This window comes from Phoxinus phoxinus (genome assembly GCF_949152265.1).
Source record: "Phoxinus phoxinus genome assembly, chromosome: 19".
Lineage (NCBI taxonomy): Eukaryota > Metazoa > Chordata > Actinopteri > Cypriniformes > Leuciscidae > Phoxinus > Phoxinus phoxinus.
Window position 1 is genome coordinate 30857132 of NC_136894.1, and position 20000 is coordinate 30877131.

Below are 20000 nucleotides of genomic sequence, written 5' to 3' on the forward strand. Positions count from 1 at the left end.
CATTACAACAGTACTGTATATATGTGCAGAATAATAAAATGTGCAAAATGGCAATAATTCAATATACAAATGTGAATATATATATATATAAACTTGCATAATGCATACAGTTCATACATACATACACATGCATGCACACATACACAAACACAAACACAGATACAGTACATACACACACACACAGCATACAACGCTATAGAATAACTGTACTATTGAGTTGAATATTATATTTTTATATTTATTTGCTATACCCTAGCAACCACTCAGCAACCGCACAGAACACCCAGAAAAATACATAAATAAATATAAGAAAGCCCCTAAAAACATTAGCAAAGAAACCGTTCCATGAACAAACACCCTTTGCATGTTCTTCAGAAAATGTAAAAGTATAGTGAAGTCCACACACCATCACCTCTGGCTTTGTGTTTCTGAGCAGTGTCATGTTTCTGTTACATGTGTGGTAAACACACACACACACACACACACACACACACACACACCCCAGAGCTGCTTTCACAGTAACTAACCGCACACGCCGGCAAACGCTCCTCAACAAGCACACGAGAGAGAGAGAATAATCCAAAGGAACTGGCCTGATGTCCTTCCCTGATACCTCGTTCACACCGAGACCTGATCAACATGACAAGCTGTCCCTCCACACACACACACACACACACGTTTAATACAGCACTGTGTGTGTGTGTGATGTTTGTGCTCTCAGTGATCTGCTGCCGTGCTGCAATCTGGCCCTGATCTCTGAGCTAAACCCTTTGACACAGAGTTTTTAATTAAAACTACATTATGATTAACCAGGCAGAAGCCCCCCCACCTCCCTCTCTCTCTCTCTCTCTCTCTCTCTCTACTGTATGTCTCTCCATCACACCATTTCTGAGCAGGTCTGATAATGACTATATGTGTGTGTTAAAGATGTGCTGACCTGAGCATCTCATTCATCTGTAAAATGTAAAAACATTTCATTATACACTCTAAAAAAACAATGGGTTAAAAACAACCCATGGGCTGGGTAAATATAGGACAGAACACATGTTGGGTTAATTTTACCCACACAACTGGGTTGGTTATTTACCCCTGTTTATTTAATTTCTACTATAGTATTAGGTTTTTTTTTTAACTTCATACTGTAGATGAATTCAGGATCTGGGTAACACAAAACTACACAAACACTGGGTTGTTACATCTGACCCAGGATCTGGGTAAAATAAAACTATACAAACACTGGGTTACTATATCTGACCCAGGATCTGGGTAAAATAAAACTATACAAACACTGGGTTGTTACGTCTGACCCAGGATCTGGGTAAAATAAAACTACACAAACACTGGGTTGTTACGTCTGACCCAGGATCTGGGTAACACAAAACTACAAAAACACTGGGTTGTTACGTCTGACCCAGGATCTGGGTAACACAAAACTACAAAAACACTGGGTTGTTACGTCTGACCCAGGATCTGGGTAACACAAAACTACAAAAACACTGGGTTGTTACGTCTGACCCAGGATCTGGGTAACACAAAACTACAAAAACACTGGGTTGTTACATCTGACCCAGTATCTGGGTAACACAAAACTACACAAACACTGGGTTGTTACGTCTGACCCAGTATCTGGGTAAAATAAAACTACACAAACACTGGGTTGTTACATCTGACCCAGGATCTGGGTAAAATAAAACTACACAAACACTGGGTTGTTACGTCTGACCCAGTATCTGGGTAAAATAAAACTACACAAACACTGGGTTGTTACGACTGACCCAGGATCTGGGTAAAATAAAACTACACAAACACTGGGTTGTTACGTCTGACCCAGTATCTGGGTAAAATAAAACTACACAAACACTGGGTTGTTACATCTGACCCAGTATCTGGGTAAAATAAAACTACACAAACACTGGGTTGTTACGTCTGACCCAGTATCTTGGTAAAATAAAACTACACAAACACTGGGTTGTTACGACTGACCCAAGATCTGGGTAACACACAACTATACAAACACTGGGTTGTTACATCTGACCCAGGATCTGGGTAACACAAAAACTACACAAACACTGGGTTGTTACATCTGACCCAGGATCTGGGTAAAATAAAACTACACAAACACTGGGTTGTTACATCTGACCCAGGATCTGGGTAACACAAAACTACACAAACACTGGGTTGTTACATCTGACCCAGGATCTGGGTAACACAAAAACTACACAAACACTGGGTTGTTACGTCTGACCCAGGATCTGGGTAACACAAAAACTACACAAACACTGGGTTGTTACGTCTGACCCAGGATCTGGGTAAAATAAAACTACACAAACGCTGGGTTGTTACGACTGACCCAGGATCTGGGTAACACACAACTATACAAACACTGGGTTGTTACATCTGACCCAGGATCTGGGTAACACAAAAACTACACAAACACTGGGTTGTTACGACTGACCCAAGATCTGGGTAACACACAACTATACAAACACTGGGTTGTTACATCTGACCCAGGATCTGGGTAACACAAAACTACACAAACACTGGGTTGTTACATCTGACCCAGGATCTGGGTAAAATAAAACTATACAAACACTGGGTTACTATATCTGACCCAGGATCTGGGTAAAATAAAACTATACAAACACTGGGTTGTTACGTCTGACCCAGGATCTGGGTAAAATAAAACTACACAAACACTGGGTTGTTACGTCTGACCCAGGATCTGGGTAACACAAAACTACAAAAACACTGGGTTGTTACGTCTGACCCAGGATCTGGGTAACACAAAACTACAAAAACACTGGGTTGTTACGTCTGACCCAGGATCTGGGTAACACAAAACTACAAAAACACTGGGTTGTTACGTCTGACCCAGGATCTGGGTAACACAAAACTACAAAAACACTGGGTTGTTACGTCTGACCCAGGATCTGGGTAACACAAAACTACAAAAACACTGGGTTGTTACATCTGACCCAGTATCTGGGTAACACAAAACTACACAAACACTGGGTTGTTACGTCTGACCCAGTATCTGGGTAAAATAAAACTACACAAACACTGGGTTGTTACATCTGACCCAGGATCTGGGTAAAATAAAACTACACAAACACTGGGTTGTTACGTCTGACCCAGTATCTGGGTAAAATAAAACTACACAAACACTGGGTTGTTACGACTGACCCAGGATCTGGGTAAAATAAAACTACACAAACACTGGGTTGTTACGTCTGACCCAGTATCTGGGTAAAATAAAACTACACAAACACTGGGTTGTTACATCTGACCCAGTATCTGGGTAAAATAAAACTACACAAACACTGGGTTGTTACGTCTGACCCAGTATCTTGGTAAAATAAAACTACACAAACACTGGGTTGTTACGACTGACCCAAGATCTGGGTAACACACAACTATACAAACACTGGGTTGTTACATCTGACCCAGGATCTGGGTAACACAAAAACTACACAAACACTGGGTTGTTACATCTGACCCAGGATCTGGGTAAAATAAAACTACACAAACACTGGGTTGTTACATCTGACCCAGGATCTGGGTAACACAAAACTACACAAACACTGGGTTGTTACATCTGACCCAGGATCTGGGTAAAATAAAACTATACAAACACTGGGTTACTATATCTGACCCAGGATCTGGGTAAAATAAAACTATACAAACACTGGGTTGTTACGTCTGACCCAGGATCTGGGTAAAATAAAACTACACAAACACTGGGTTGTTACGTCTGACCCAGGATCTGGGTAACACAAAACTACAAAAACACTGGGTTGTTACGTCTGACCCAGGATCTGGGTAACACAAAACTACAAAAACACTGGGTTGTTACGTCTGACCCAGGATCTGGGTAACACAAAACTACAAAAACACTGGGTTGTTACGTCTGACCCAGGATCTGGGTAACACAAAACTACAAAAACACTGGGTTGTTACATCTGACCCAGTATCTGGGTAACACAAAACTACACAAACACTGGGTTGTTACGTCTGACCCAGTATCTGGGTAAAATAAAACTACACAAACACTAGGTTGTTACATCTGACCCAGGATCTGGGTAAAATAAAACTACACAAACACTGGGTTGTTACGTCTGACCCAGTATCTGGGTAAAATAAAACTACACAAACACTGGGTTGTTACGACTGACCCAGGATCTGGGTAAAATAAAACTACACAAACACTGGGTTGTTACGTCTGACCCAGTATCTGGGTAAAATAAAACTACACAAACACTGGGTTGTTACATCTGACCCAGTATCTGGGTAAAATAAAACTACACAAACACTGGGTTGTTACGTCTGACCCAGTATCTTGGTAAAATAAAACTACACAAACACTGGGTTGTTACGACTGACCCAAGATCTGGGTAACACACAACTATACAAACACTGGGTTGTTACATCTGACCCAGGATCTGGGTAACACAAAAACTACACAAACACTGGGTTGTTACATCTGACCCAGGATCTGGGTAAAATAAAACTACACAAACACTGGGTTGTTACATCTGACCCAGGATCTGGGTAACACAAAACTACACAAACACTGGGTTGTTACATCTGACCCAGGATCTGGGTAACACAAAAACTACACAAACACTGGGTTGTTACGTCTGACCCAGGATCTGGGTAACACAAAAACTACACAAACACTGGGTTGTTACGTCTGACCCAGGATCTGGGTAAAATAAAACTACACAAACGCTGGGTTGTTACGACTGACCCAGGATCTGGGTAACACACAACTATACAAACACTGGGTTGTTACATCTGACCCAGGATCTGGGTAACACAAAAACTACACAAACACTGGGTTGTTACGACTGACCCAAGATCTGGGTAACACACAACTATACAAACACTGGGTTGTTACATCTGACCCAGGATCTGGGTAACACAAAAACTACACAAACACTGGGTTGTTACGTCTGACCCAGGATCTGGGTAAAATAAAACTACACAAACACTGGGTTGTTACATCTGACCCAGGATCTGGGTAACACAAAACTACACAAACACTGGGTTGTTACATCTGACCCAGGATCTGGGTAACACAAAAACTACACAAACACTGGGTTGTTACGTCTGACCCAGGATCTGGGTAACACAAAAACTACACAAACACTGGGTTGTTACGTCTGACCCAGGATCTGGGTAACACAAAACTACACAAACACTGGGTTGTTACGTCTGACCCAGGATCTGGGTAACACAAAACTACACAAACACTGGGTTGTTACATCTGACCCAGGATCTGGGTAACACAAAAACTACACAAACACTGGGTTGTTACGTCTGACCCAGGATCTGGGTAACACAATAACTACACAAACACTGGGTTGTTACGTCTGACCCAGGATCTGGGTAACACAAAAACTACACAAACACTGGGTTGTTACGTCTGACCCAAGATCTGGGTAACACACAACTATACAAACACTGGGTTGTTACATCTGACCCAGGATCTGGGTAACACAAAAACTACACAAACACTGGGTTGTTACGACTGACCCAGGATCTGGGTAACACACAACTATACAAACACTGGGTTGTTACGTCTGACCCAGGATCTGGGTAAAATAAAACTACACAAACGCAGGGTTGTTACGACTGACCCAGGATCTGGGTAACACACAACTATACAAACACTGGGTTGTTACATCTGACCCAGGATCTGGGTAACACAAAAACTACACAAACACTGGGTTGTTACGTCTGACCCAGGATCTGGGTAACACAAAATCTACACAAACACTGGGTTGTTACGTCTGACCCAGGATCTGGGTAACACAAAACTACACAAACACTGGGTTGTTACGTCTGACCCAGGATATCCAAAAATACCCTAGCAACCCCCCAAAAACACCCTAGTTACCACTCAAAACATCCCAGCAACACTCAAGTGTCATTCAGAAGATGTAAAAACAGTCGATGTTGCATCATTATGTAAAAGCAGCTTACGAGCGCAAACTTTCCCTCGTGTCATCGTCACGTCTCTCAGAGCTGCTAAAAGCCACATTAGCCGTGTGAAGTGGGGTCAGAGGTCAGCAGCTCTGCAGTCGAGGGGTCAAAGGTCATGCACACACACTTTTCATGTCTAAAAACACTTCAAGCGCACGTGCCGTAACTGTAAGACGCTGCACAGAGCTGCATAAAGTACCAGATATGCTCATTATAATGTATAAATAACTAGAGAACAGATGCATTCATATATTCGTGCATAACTAATGCTGACAGTGATGAAGACGAGAAGTGATTTGTCATCCTCCTCATCTGAATATTCAGGAGTCAGATGAGGTTGATTATTCTTCGATGCGCTGTGAAACATTTGCAGTGATTGCTTCGAGTCGTATTAATTAAGCAACACTGTTTTAAAGACGTGTCCCTCCTGAAAGCCTCGTGTGGAGGAAGACAGAGAGAAAACAGATGCAGCTCGAGCTCGACGGCGAGGTGTGAAGAAACAGTCCTGTAGAAGAACAGTGTTCTCGCTCCGTCTTACACTCTCTCTGACAGCAGTGTGTGCGTGTGTGTGTGTGTGTGTGTGTGAGTCTGTGTGTGAGTCTGTGTGTGTGTGAGTGAGAGTCTGTGTGTGTGTGTGTGTGTGTGTGTGTGTGTTTGAGAGTGTGTGTGTGTGTGTGAGTCTGTGTGTGTGTGTGTGTGAGTCTGTGTGTGTGAGTCTGTGTGTGTGTGTGTGTGTGTGTGTGTGTGTGTGTGTGTGTGTGTGAGTCTGTGTGTGTGTGTGTGTGTGTGTGTGTGTGTGAGTCTGTGTGTGTGTGCGCGCGCGTGTGTGTGTGTGTGTGTGTGTGTGTGTGCGCACATGCGTGTGTTTGACTGTGTATGTGCGTGTGTGTGTGTGCGTCTGTGTGTGAGTCTGTGTATGTGTGTGTGTGTGTGTTTGACTGTGTATGTGCGTGCGTGTGTGTGTGTTTGACTGTGCATGTGTGTGTGTGTCTGTCTGTCTGTGTGTGTGTGTGTGTATGTGTGTTTGACGGTGTATGAGTGCGTGGGTGTGTGTGTGTGTGTGTGTTTGACTGTGTATGTGCGTGTGTGTGTCTGTGTGTGTGTTTGACTGTCTGTGTATGTGTGTGTGTGTGTGTGTGTGTGTGTGTGTGTGTGTGTGTATGTGTATGTTTGACTGTGTGTGTGTGTGTGTGTGTGCGCACATGCGTGTGTTTGACTGTGTATGTGCGTGTGTGTGTGTATGAGTGTGCGTCTGTGTGTGAGTCTGTGTATGTGTGTGTGTGAGTCTGTGTATGTGTGTGTGTGTTTGACTGTGTATGTGCATGTGTGTCTGTCTGTCTGTGTGTGTGTGTGTGTGTTTGACTGTGTATGTGCGTGCGTGTGTGTGTGTTTGACTGTGCATGTGCATGTGTGTCTGTCTGTCTGTGTATGTGTGTGTATGTGCGTGTGTGTGCGTGTGTGTGTGTGCGTGTGTGTGTGTGTGTGTGTGTGTGTGTGTGTGTCTCCAGCTACACTACATAAATATACATACAATGAGCCTGATTTGTTCAGTGCAGCATCTTCTGTCACACACAAACGCAGGCATGATGCCATCGATATCTCCAGCTTCAGGTTCAGGTTGGTGTGTGTGTGTGTGTGTGTGTGTGTGTTTCCACCTCCATCTCCAGGTCCAGGTTGGCACGGCTCTTGCCCTTGCCCTGCCGATGCCAGCCGAGGGCACAAGCTGCCCAATGGTCCAGCTAATCAGATGCATCTCTGTAGGGCACTGACCTGTGCCAGCTCTCGCCACCCTGAGACACACACACACACACTGATCACATGACCTCCATAAACACAGCAGACACACACACTGATCACATGACCTTCATAAACACAGCTCTCGACACACACACTGATCACATGACCCCCATAAACACAGCTCTCGACACACACACTGATCACATGACCTCCATAAACACAGCAGACACACACACTGATCACATGACCTCCATAAACACAGCTCTCGACACACACACTGATCACATGACCCCCATAAACACAGCAGACACACACACTGATCACATGACCTCCATAAACACAGCTCTCGACACACACACACACACACTGATCACATGACCTCCATAAACACAGCTCTCGACACACACACTGATCACATGACCTCCATAAACACAGCTCTTGACACACACACTGATCACATGACCCCCATAAAACACAGCTCTCGACACACACACACACTGATCACATGACCTCCATAAACACAGCAGACACACACACTGATCACACACACACTGATCACATGACCACCATAAACACAGCTCTCGACACACACACACACTGATCACATGACCTCCATAAACACAGCTCTCGACACACACACACACACACACACACACTGATCACATGACCCCCATAAACAGCTCTCGACACACACACACACTGATCACATGACCTCCATACACACAGCTCTCAACACACACACTGATCACATGACCTCCATACACACAGCTCTCAACACACACACTGATCACATGACCTCCATAAACACAGCTCTCGACACACACACTGATCACATGACCTCCATAAACACAGCTCTCGACACACACACACACACACACACACACACACACTGATCACATGACCTCCATAAACACAGCTCTCAACACACACACTGATCACATGACCTCCATAAACACAGCTCTCGACACACACACTGATCACATGACCCCCATAAACACAGCTCTCGACACACTGATCACATGACCTCCATAAACACAGCTCTTGACACATACACACACTGATCACATGACCTCCATAAACACAGCTCTCGACACACACACACTGATCACGACCTCCATAAACACAGCTCTCGACACACACACACACACTCACACTGATCACATGACCTCCATACACACAGCTCTCAACACACACACTGATCACATGACCTCCATAAACACAGCTCTCGACACACACACTGATCACATGACCTCCATAAACACAGCTCTCGACACACACACACACTGATCACATGACCTCCATAAACACAGCTCTCGACACACACTGATCACATGACCTCCATAAACACAGCTCTCGACACACACACACACACACACGAAACATCCCAGAAACATTCAGAAGATGTAAAAACAGTCGATGTTGCATCATTATGTAAAAGCAGCTTACGAGCGCAAACTTTCCCTCGTGTCATCGTCACGTCTCTCAGAGCTGCTAAAAGCCACATTAGCCGTGTGAAGTGGGGTCAGAGGTCAGCAGCTCTGCAGTCGAGGGGTCAAAGGTCACGCACACACAGTTCAGTTCCCTCTATATTCTGGATTACAATTCAGCTTTATACTGTTGAAACAACACACGGTTATGCAAGACATGAGTAAGTGTGTGTGTGTGTGTGAGTGAGTGCTTGTGTAAGTGAGTGTGTGTGTGTGTGTGTGTGTGCATTTGTGTGTGTGTGTGTGTGTGTGTGTGTGTGTGTGTGGATGTGTACGTATATGTATGTGTGTGTGTGGGTGTGAGTGCGTGTCTCTGTGTGTAAGTTAGTGTGTGTGTGTGTGTGTGTGTGTGTGTGTGTGTTTGTGTGTGTTACAGGTGGACTTTCTGATGAGAGCATCTGTTGTCTGTACAGATGAGTGACCCACAGCGGGACGGACACACCTTACACAGGAGGTGTGTGTGTGTGTGTCGTAACCTTGTGTCTCTCAATGTCAAGTGCTTTCAGATGATGTTGTTGTATTTACTCACTTGCACTGGTCTGAGGTCAGTGTCTCTCTCTCTCTCTCTCTCTCTCTCTCTCTGTCTCTGCTATAAAAGAGGAAACCGTGGCTGGAAAACAAGAGATTGAGGAATTCAGAGCCTGTGACTCTCTCTCTGTCTGTCAGTGCGAGTGTGTAAACTCTCATCCTCTGCGCTCTGCGTAACCTCTACCCGAGTCACATGATCAGCCGTGATGATGCGGTCCTGATGCTGTAACACACGAGGGGTCGTCGCCGGCTCGTTGTGATCACACTCACCTGTGTGTGTGAGACGCAGAGATGAGAAACAGCGAAGTCTGATCCGCTGCGGTGGTCTGTGGTGTTTTCACAGCTAAACACACATTTACATACACACACACACTCAATATTGACTGTATCTCTGTCCAGCTGTAAACCGACTGCTGGCTCTGGCTGATCTGCTGTACCAATGGGAAATAAATCACACTAAATATTAAAAATAATAATAATTAAATTAAATTAAAATAAGACTAAATGACAGTATTATACACTTGATTTACTTTATGTTTCCAAGGTTAAAAATGGTTAAATAAAGTAAATTATGTTAAATAAATATTAATATTTCAATATATGAAAATAATTAAAATACATTTAAAAAAAGTAAATAAATACATGCATAAAAATACAATACAAACTAATCATTTATTTTAATAATTTAAACAAACAAACAAATAAATAGAAATAAATAAATAAAACAAAGAAATCATACAATTTAAAATCATATTTATCTAATAATATAAATAAATAAATGTTTAATAATTGTAATAAATAAATAAAGGAAATAAACACATAAATAGAAAAATATATATAAAACAAATACTGTAATTAAATAGAATAATGTATTTAATAATAAATAAATAAATAAATAAATAAAATACTGTTTTCCAAAGAGAACTGTAAAAATACTTACAAATAAATGAAAAAAAAAATATATATATATATATAAAAATTAATAAATACATTTAAGTATAAATTTAAGTGTAAGTATTTCCTAAAGTGAACAGCTGGAAAGTTTTCAGAGTGTGTGTGTGTGTGTGTGTGTGTGTGTGTGTGTGTGTGTGTGTGCCGGGTCGTGGATCTGCCGGTTTGCTCATCTGGAGTTAAAGAGCAGAAAGAAGCGCTCGTGACATCAGCCAATCACAGCTAAACGCCCCCCCGAGGCCCATGAGTGCAAACACCCCGAGAGACGGCCCCACCCCCCCACACACACATGAACTTGTGCCCCCTGACCCACATCTGACCCCACACACACACACACACACACTTCTCCAGTGCATCCCACTGAAGTGAGAAAATAAGACATCGTATCTATTAACACATCCGTCTGAGAGTGTGTGTGGAAAAAAACCCGGGCCGACCGACCGATGGATGGATGGAGAGGTGAGAGAGACGGTCGTCGCGGTAACAAGCCGCATCTCTGTTCAAACATGTGGAGGTGAAAATCTCACACACACACTCATGTCACACATCGATCGCTCCGATTGATCCACACACACTCTGATCAATGGAGAGGAGTCTGTCTGGGCTTGTAGAGCTGAACAAAGAAGCTCAGAACTCACCGCTCAAACACACCAATATTAGTGTGTGTGTGTGTGTGTGTGTGTGTGTGTGTGTGTGTTGGGTAGGTTTAGGGGTCGGGTTAGTGTGTGTGAGTGATGGGTAAGTTTCGGGGTTGGGTTAGTGTGTGTGAGTGTGTGTGTGTGTGTGTGTGTGTGTGTGATGGGTAGGTTTAGGGGTCGGGTTAGTGTGTGTGAGTGAGTGTGTGTGTGTGATGGGTAAGTTTAGGGGTCGGGTTAGTGTGTGTGAGTGTGTGTGTGTGATGGGTACGTTTCGGGGTCGGGTTAGTGTGTGTGAGTGAGTGTGTGTGTGTGTGTGTGTGTGTGTGATGGGTAAGTTTCGGGGTCGGGTTAGTGTGTGTGAGTGTGTGTGTGTGTGTGTGATGGGTAAGTTTCGGGGTCGGGTTAGTGTGTGTGAGTGTGTGTGTGTGTGTGTGATGGGTAGGTTTAGGGGTCGGATTAGTGTGTGTGTGTGTGTGTGTGATGGGTAAGTTTAGGGGTCGGGTTAGTGTGTGTGTGTGTGATGAGCAGGTTTAGGGGTCGGGTTAGTGTGTGTGAGTGTGTGTGTGTGTGATGAGTAGGTTTAGGGGTCGGGTTAGTGTGTGTGTGTGATGAGCAGGTTTAGGGGTCGGGTTAGTGTGTGTGTGTGATGAGCAGGTTTAGGGGTCGGGTTAGTGTGTGTGTGTGATGAGCAGGTTTAGGGGTCGGGTTAGTGTGTTTGTGTGAGTGAGTGTGTGTGTGTGTGTGTGTGTGTGTGTGTGATGGGTAGGTTTAGGGGTCGGATTAGTGTGTGTGAGTGTGTGTGTGTGTGTGTGTGTGATGAGCAGGTTTAGGGGTCGGATTAGTGTGTGTGAGTGTGTGTGTGTGTGATGAGCAGGTTTAGGGGTCGGGTTAGTGTGTGTGAGTGTGTGTGTGATGGGCAGGTTTAGGGGTCGGGTTAGTGTGTGTGTGTGTGTGTGTGTGTGTGTGTGTGTGTGATGAGCAGGTTTAGGGGTCGGATTAGTGTGTGTGAGTGTGTGTGTGTGATGGGTAGGTTTAGGGGTCGGGTTAGTGTGTGTGAGTGTGTGTGTGTGTGATGAGCAGGTTTAGGGGTCGGGTTAGTGTGTGTGTGTGTGTGTGTGTGTGTGTGTGTGTGTGTGTGTAGCTGTGTGTGTATGTGAGAGATGGCCAGGTTTAGGGGTCGGGTTATTGTGTGTGTGTGTGTGTGTGTGTGTGTGTGTGTGTGTGTGCGTGTGTGTGTAGCTGTGTGTGTATGTGAGAGATGGCCAGGTTTAGGGGTCGGGTTGTTGTGTGTGTGTGTGTGTGTGTGTGTGTGTGTGTGTGTGATGAGTAGGTTTAGGGGTCGGGTTAGTGTGTGTGTGTGTGTGTGATGAGTAGGTTTAGGGGTCGGGTTAGTGTGTGTGTGTGTGTGTGATGAGTAGGTTTAGGGGTCGGGTTCGTGTGTGTGTGTGTGTGATGAGTAGGTTTAGGGGTCGGGTTAGTGTGTGTGTGTGTGTGTGTGATGAGTAGGTTTAGGGGTCGGGTTCGTGTGTGTGTGTGTGTGTGATGAGTAGGTTTAGGGGTCGGGTTAGTGTGTGTGTGTGTGTGTGTGTGTGTGTGTGTGTAGGTGTGTGTGTATGTGAGAGATGGCCAGGTTTAGGGGTCGGGTTAGTGTGTGTGTGTGTGTGTGATGAGTAGGTTTAGGGGTCGGGTTAGTGTGTGTGTGTGTGTGTGTGTGTGTGTGTGTGTGTGTGATGAGTAGGTTTAGGGGTCGGGTTAGTGTGTGTGTGTGTGTGTGTGTGTGTGTGTGTGTGTGTGTGTGTGTGTGTGATGGGTAGGTTTAGGGGTCGGGTTAGTGTGTGTGTGTGTGTGTGTGTGTGTGTGTGTGTGTGTGTGTGTGTGTGTGTGTGTGTGTGTGATGGGTAGGTTTAGGGGTCGGGTTAGTGTGTGTGTGTGTGTGTGTGTGATGGGTAGGTTTAGGGGTCGGGTTCGTGTAAGGGGACATAATATACAGTTTGTAGAATATAAAAGCCATTGTGTCTATGGAGAGTCCCAATAAAACGTGTGTGAGGATGTGGGTGTGTGTGTGTGTGCTTGCATATGTGTGCATGTGTGTGTGTGTGTATGTGCGTGTGTATGTGCGCGTGCTGTGTGTGTGTGTTGCACATGAACTGGCTCTCGGGGAATAATTGGGCTGATTCGGGCAGCGTTCTAACACTGGATGTGTTTCTGTAACGAGTTGAACTCGTTATCACGGGGAACCTTAATTACTGTGTTCTTACAGCATCTGAGAGCTGTGTGTGACTGTCTGCGCCCACAAACACACGAGATGCGCTTTTCTGCAGCACACAATTACACAAACATGTGAAATTTCAACAGTCATTGTAAATTAATTGAAAAAAATCTCTGTAAATAGAACGGAGACACACACTTTCTATTTTTTGAGGGATTTATATTTTATATTGTAGACTAACAGGTGACAACGGTTTTGAATCAAATCTTCATCTGTCATTTTACTCTATTATGGGGGAAAATATATATATCTGATGCATTTTTTAAACAGAAAAAAAAGTATGTTCTTCTGTGAAAAAAAAAAAAATCACAATAAGATTTACTGTAAATAATTGTGTGCAATAATGCACGGTTAAAAATAAAGGTACTTTATTGGCTTCCAAGAACCTTTAACATCCATGGATTCTTTCCATCACACTTTATATTGGAAAAATGTTCTTTAAATTTATAAAATGTTCTTTACACTTAAAAAAAAACGGTTCTTTTAAGATTGAACGATCTTTGGGGAAACTATTTTTTTCTGTGGCATCACTGTTTATTTTTTAGAGTGTATTATTGACACTTCTCAACTTTAAACACTGAAGCTTAAAACATTTTGAACCACCAAGTGTTGCATGGACTGAATTACATGTGTGATTACAATTATAATGTGTCAAAAATAATATGAATAAACTATATATAATTAGGTTATAAATAATAAAGCGCTTTAGAAGAGGGAGTTATGATGGCAGTGACTGTAAATACAAAAGCTGTGTTCCTGCGACTCAAAGCTTGCAACGCCAAGGTCACGGGTTTGATTCTCAGGGAATGCATGAACTGATCAAATGTGAAGCTTCAGAGTAATGAAATCCTCCATGCACAGATCTGTAATGTTCATAATGCACAGATCTGTAATGTTCATAATGCACAGATCTGTAATGTTCATAATGCACAGATCTGTAATGTTCATAATGCACAGATCTGTAATGTTCATAATGCACAGATCTGTAATGTTCATAATGCACAGATCTGTAATGTTCATAATGCACAGATCTGTAATGTTCATAATGCACAGATCTGTAATGTTCATAATGCACAGATCTGTAATGTTCATAATGCACAGATCTGTAATGTTCATAATGCACAGATCTGTAATGTTCATAATGCACAGATCTGTAATGTTCATAATGCACAGATCTGTAATGTTCATAATGCACAGATCTGTAATGTTCATAATGCACAGATCTGTAATGTTCATAATGCACAGATCTGTAATGTTCATAATGCACAGATCTGTAATGTTCATAATGCACAGATCTGTAATGTTCATAATGTTTTAGCACAGGCATTTCCTCAGAATGACACTAACACACCGGCGATGCATCACGATGAATTCATGAACAGATCGTCTTTAAAAACAGAAACGCTTCAAGATGTCACAGTAGTTGCACGTTCTCAGTGTGAGTTTTGTGCGGCTCCGGCTCGAGTTCTCCACGGAAAGTTAATTAATAAGACTAACAAGGCTGTCTAAACATGTCTCCGGCACAAACTCGCGTCCGCATGACACACACAGAGCGTCGCTCCATTTCCATGATGCATTTATGCATACGCAGACTTCCCCCTTTGAGAATTCATTACCATGCACACACACACACACACACACACTCTCGTTACCCGGAATATCACACACGACATTTACAGGTGTTAAAAGATACATATTAAAAATACAGTGCGAAATTCCTCTGATAAGAGAGTGTCTTCCAACCCGCCTGCTCTGAACGACAGAGAGAGAGAGAGAGAGAGAGAGAGAGAGAGAGAGAGAGAGAGAGAGAGAGAGTCGTCTGGATTTTTGGCCGTGTTTGTTAAAGCGAGTCGAGTCTTAAGAGAAAGTGCTAAAATATACAGTGAGAGAAAGTGAGAGGAGTGATCCGGGGGGGGGGGAGAGAGAGAGAGAGAGAGAAAGAGAGAGAGAGAGAGAGAGAGAGAGAGAGAGATCTGTCCTCGAGAGAGTTAAATCTGACTAACATTTGTGTTTGATAAATGACAGAATATTTACTTTATTTTACGAGCATGTTCATAAAGGTCAAAATGATCAAATAAAGTTTATTTTTATTTTTTTTAATTAAAGAATGAAATTAAGTGAACAGATAAACAGCTTGTGTTGTAGTTTGGGGCTGTTGTCAGTAAGAACTTAACATACAAATTAAAGCCTTTTATAATAAATAAATAAGGTTTTTTTTTGTTTTTGTTTTTTATGTGACTTTAGATTACAAACAATGTTAGTCTATGATATATTGTTTTTAATTCTCCTAAATAAATAAATGTTCCCAAATGTAAAAATGTTATTCCCTCAAAAAAATTATACACTATATAACATAAAATAATACAAAATAAATAGTTTCTGTTGTTGTAGCGAGTAAGAACTTAAAACAATGGAAGTCTATGATAATATGAATTTATTATAATAAATCAATCAAGTTTGTGTGTATAGTCGGTGTAATAATCTCTCCACTTTAATTTTAATCAATTTAATCATTTTTTATTTAATCAAATTCAATAGCTTATTCAACAACAGTTTATTTGATTACTTCTCCTCGGGACTTTAAGGAGATTTCCCTTAAGTGAACTCATGTGCCGAACATCTCCACGGCATCTGAGACCGAACACAAAGTTTAGTGGATGAAAACAACACACACACACACACACACACCACTAAAGCCATCCAGGACTCCACAATCCTCTTTAAACGCTCGCGATCTCCCAGCGAATCGCCTCAATCAGGCCTTCATTAATCTCCCACCTCCATCTCTGTGTTCGGCCCGGCTCTCCTTCAGGAAACTAATGGAGCAGAAAAGCAAACAGAAAGCACAACAAGCGCTGAATAGAGAGGCGGCTCTGAACGGACTCAATGGCCTCTGAGGATCCGAGCCTCGCTTCAACCTTCAGCGGCTCCTCATGTTCACTGCAGGGGCCCGGAGGCCATGCTAATTAATGGCCCCGCTCTCGGGCCCCTGGACCAGCCTCAGATCCAGTGTAATGAACGGATTAAGTGGCTGTATTAAGACCTATTTAACCTCCAGCACTTGCCCTGTTTCAATACGTATTAAAGAGCTCTTTACACAGAGTGGCGGTCTCAATTAAGACACACAAAGACTAACACGCAGAAAGAGTTGAGGGGGGGGGGGGGGGGGGGGGGGTCTAAGCATCTGCCCAAAGCACACAGAGAGAGAGAGAGAGAGAGAGAGAGAGAGAGAGATGATGCAATGACATCAGCGATCGCAGCGTAAACAACCTGCGTGTGAATGCTTGCACTGCAAAAAAATGTCCTTACTTTGTTTGTATTTTTGTCAATACAAATATCTAAACATTCTTATAAAACGGTTAGTTACATCCTTGATTCTGATTGGTCAATAGCTGTGTTTTATTCACGATAAAACACGACCGCTTCACCCAACGGTTCTATGTATCACTACACAACACCCCTAGCAACCGCTCTTAACAACGTAAACACATGTTTGATCTCATCGATATTCTTCACTGAAGCTATAAGTATTGTGAGAGATCGAGTGAGCGAGTGTACCTGCATTTACAGTAGATATAGCATTTTCCTTCAGGTCAGTCCTATATATTCATAATATTTAAAAAAAATCCGTTTTAATGTCCGCTGCGATATCTCGTCCGTTTAACAGTGAAGGGGTTTTCCCGAGCCTAGTCATCTGTCAGTTGCGTCTTCCTTCTCCGTGATCACAAGTTTAAGTCCTTTCAATATAAAAGTCTTCTCTATCGACTGACTCGCTCATAAACACAGTCTTTGCCGCCATCTATTGGCGAAATAATGTATGTAACTTCTGTTGCTGTTTATGGTCAGGGACTATTTCTTCCAGCGGAAGGAAGGCTTTTAGTGATTTTACTTCATTAAAGTTACATAGATACATATTTTTCGGCTATAATATTTGTATTGTGTGGTAACCGCTTTATAAAAGCAACAAGGTACTCGCGGCTGTGCTGTATCGTGAATAAATCACGGCTGAAGGGGTTAGGATTAGGAATGACTTATTCACGATTATTGCTTCCTTAAAGAGGACTTACTATGCTGTTTAAACACAGTTCTAGTTATAGCTACTGTATCTTTCTGAACTCCCTGAAACGCATCCATTGTAGTCTTGAGTTTCCTTCCGGGAACAAAAGAGTCATAATATTCCTCATTTAAATAATTCATACGCAGAATAAATGGGGCGGGGCCTGGTTGAGTTAGTTAGTAGTGTGTTGAAACTAGTGGTCCACCATCGCAAAATCATTGGCTAACAGACAAGTATTCATTACTTTAATGAGCTTTTCTGTCAAGCTGCTTTGAAATGAAGTGTGTTGTGAAAAGCGCTATAGGCCTACAAATAAATGTAAATTGAATATTCAGTATTTTTGAAATATCGGCAGATGTGTTAGAAGCAGGACTTTTATTTTGACGGCGCGCCAGACTTTTATTTTGATTCAATTGCCATCTAAAGTATGTTTATTTTAAAGATTTATTTTAAAAATGTATTTCATATTTATTAATATTTCATTAAATAGTAATTAAACTAAATATAAATGATTATATATCAGCTTTATATCGGCCACCCTGCTACCTAAGATATCGTCACTGGCACCAGCCATCAAAAAACCTTCAGAAGGAGGGGCTTCATAGAGACAGGAACTAAACAAAACGTTACTGACAGACTAAATTAAATAATTCTGACTATTTCATAGAAAATCAAAGCCACACGTTGAGTTCCAAATTTGAAGTTGATATCACAAAAATTGAGGCTAAAAGGATTTAAAATACCATTTCCATATTAACCCAATGTCCAATTTCAAACAGTTTTCACAGGACGAGTTCTGAGTGTTTAATTTTTCCAATTGACGCCTAGTTTATGATGAATACTGAAATATTGACAGCTAATAGTGTATATGGGGTCAGATAAATAAACTTAATTCAAAAAGAAAAACTACTTTATTCTGCAAACCCCACAGGCAGATATGTGTTCTAGTTTGAAGCACAAACTCACTTCACTTTGATAATTTTTTCAGAAAACAAGACTTAAAATCTTCAGTCACTTTGCTTCTCAAGTAAATGCGTCTTGAATGTTTAGATATTTGTCCTGGAAAATAGTTTTTTTTTTGCAATGTGGTTGTGTTGAAAAAAGCATGATTATGATATGCATACCTCATATCTCAAGCAGTGGAATCAAGTCAATCTCTCTTTTTTTGATTATTAAAATGATTATTTAGTTGTAATATTGTATTGCTAGCAAGGGACAAAGATTAAAACATACATCTACTGAATTGAACATTAGTAGATGTTTAGACATTCAAGCTTGTAAAGACTGAGATCTGTAGAGTGCTTAGTGTAATACTAATAGATGATGTTTGTAATGACAATAAACGAGAATCTAATCTAATATCTCAAAGACAATCTGGGATCTTTATACTTAATTTGACTGCACAAACACAACAAATTGAGGTCAACATATAGCCTAGGTCTTATATGAGCTCCAATAATAATACTTATAATACAAATACTCCAATACTTTACTAGTCAAGTCAAACCAGAGGCTTATTTTTCGAGAAGATTAGTTAAAACTACAGGCTTCAATACTAGTTAGCTCTAATACCAATGACAAAGGAAATCTAAGATTGTTTATTTGTACAAATATAAAAAGATAATTTCTAATACTAGTCCTAATATCCACACACACACACACACACACAAAACTGCTAAATTGTTGAAAAGTGTGTTTGTCAGCGTGTTTCCGGCTCTTATTTAGTTTAGTTGTGTTTTCTGAATTGGGTGTTGTGACCACTTACCAAGTTGAATAACTCAAAATAATTGTCTTTAAAATGACAGCGTTTCGCAGACATCCATATGCATGTTTTACACACACACACACACACACACACACACACACACACACATAGTGAAATCTATTTTCTAAGTTGATCTCTCGAGATGCTGCAAAGCGCAAAGAAGGTGTCATGCCAGATCCCCTACCGAACAATACTTCCATTGTTCACTTCGGTAAAGCAAGCTGTCACTGAGGCACGCTTCCCTCTTGTCTCTTTCTGTCGCCCACCATTCGTTTGTTGGTGAGGCGATGTGGGCCCGATGTGGCCCCAGTGGGGGGCCAGAAACGTTGCGCGTGGCAGGGCCCTAAATTTAGACATTTTTGCAAGTGCAAAGTCAGTGATGGGCTTTTTTTTTTCTGAACACACACCACGGTAACGGCCCTCACCGATTCACACGCAATTAACAATGACCACTGACCGGTAACGTCAGCGTTATAGGACGTTCCTCGGAGCCGCTAAGTGAGATTATATTAAGCGCTTATTATAATTCTCCCTCTTTTCTCTGTTCGTTTAACAATAGGCCTGTTTCACACATAGAAGAGAG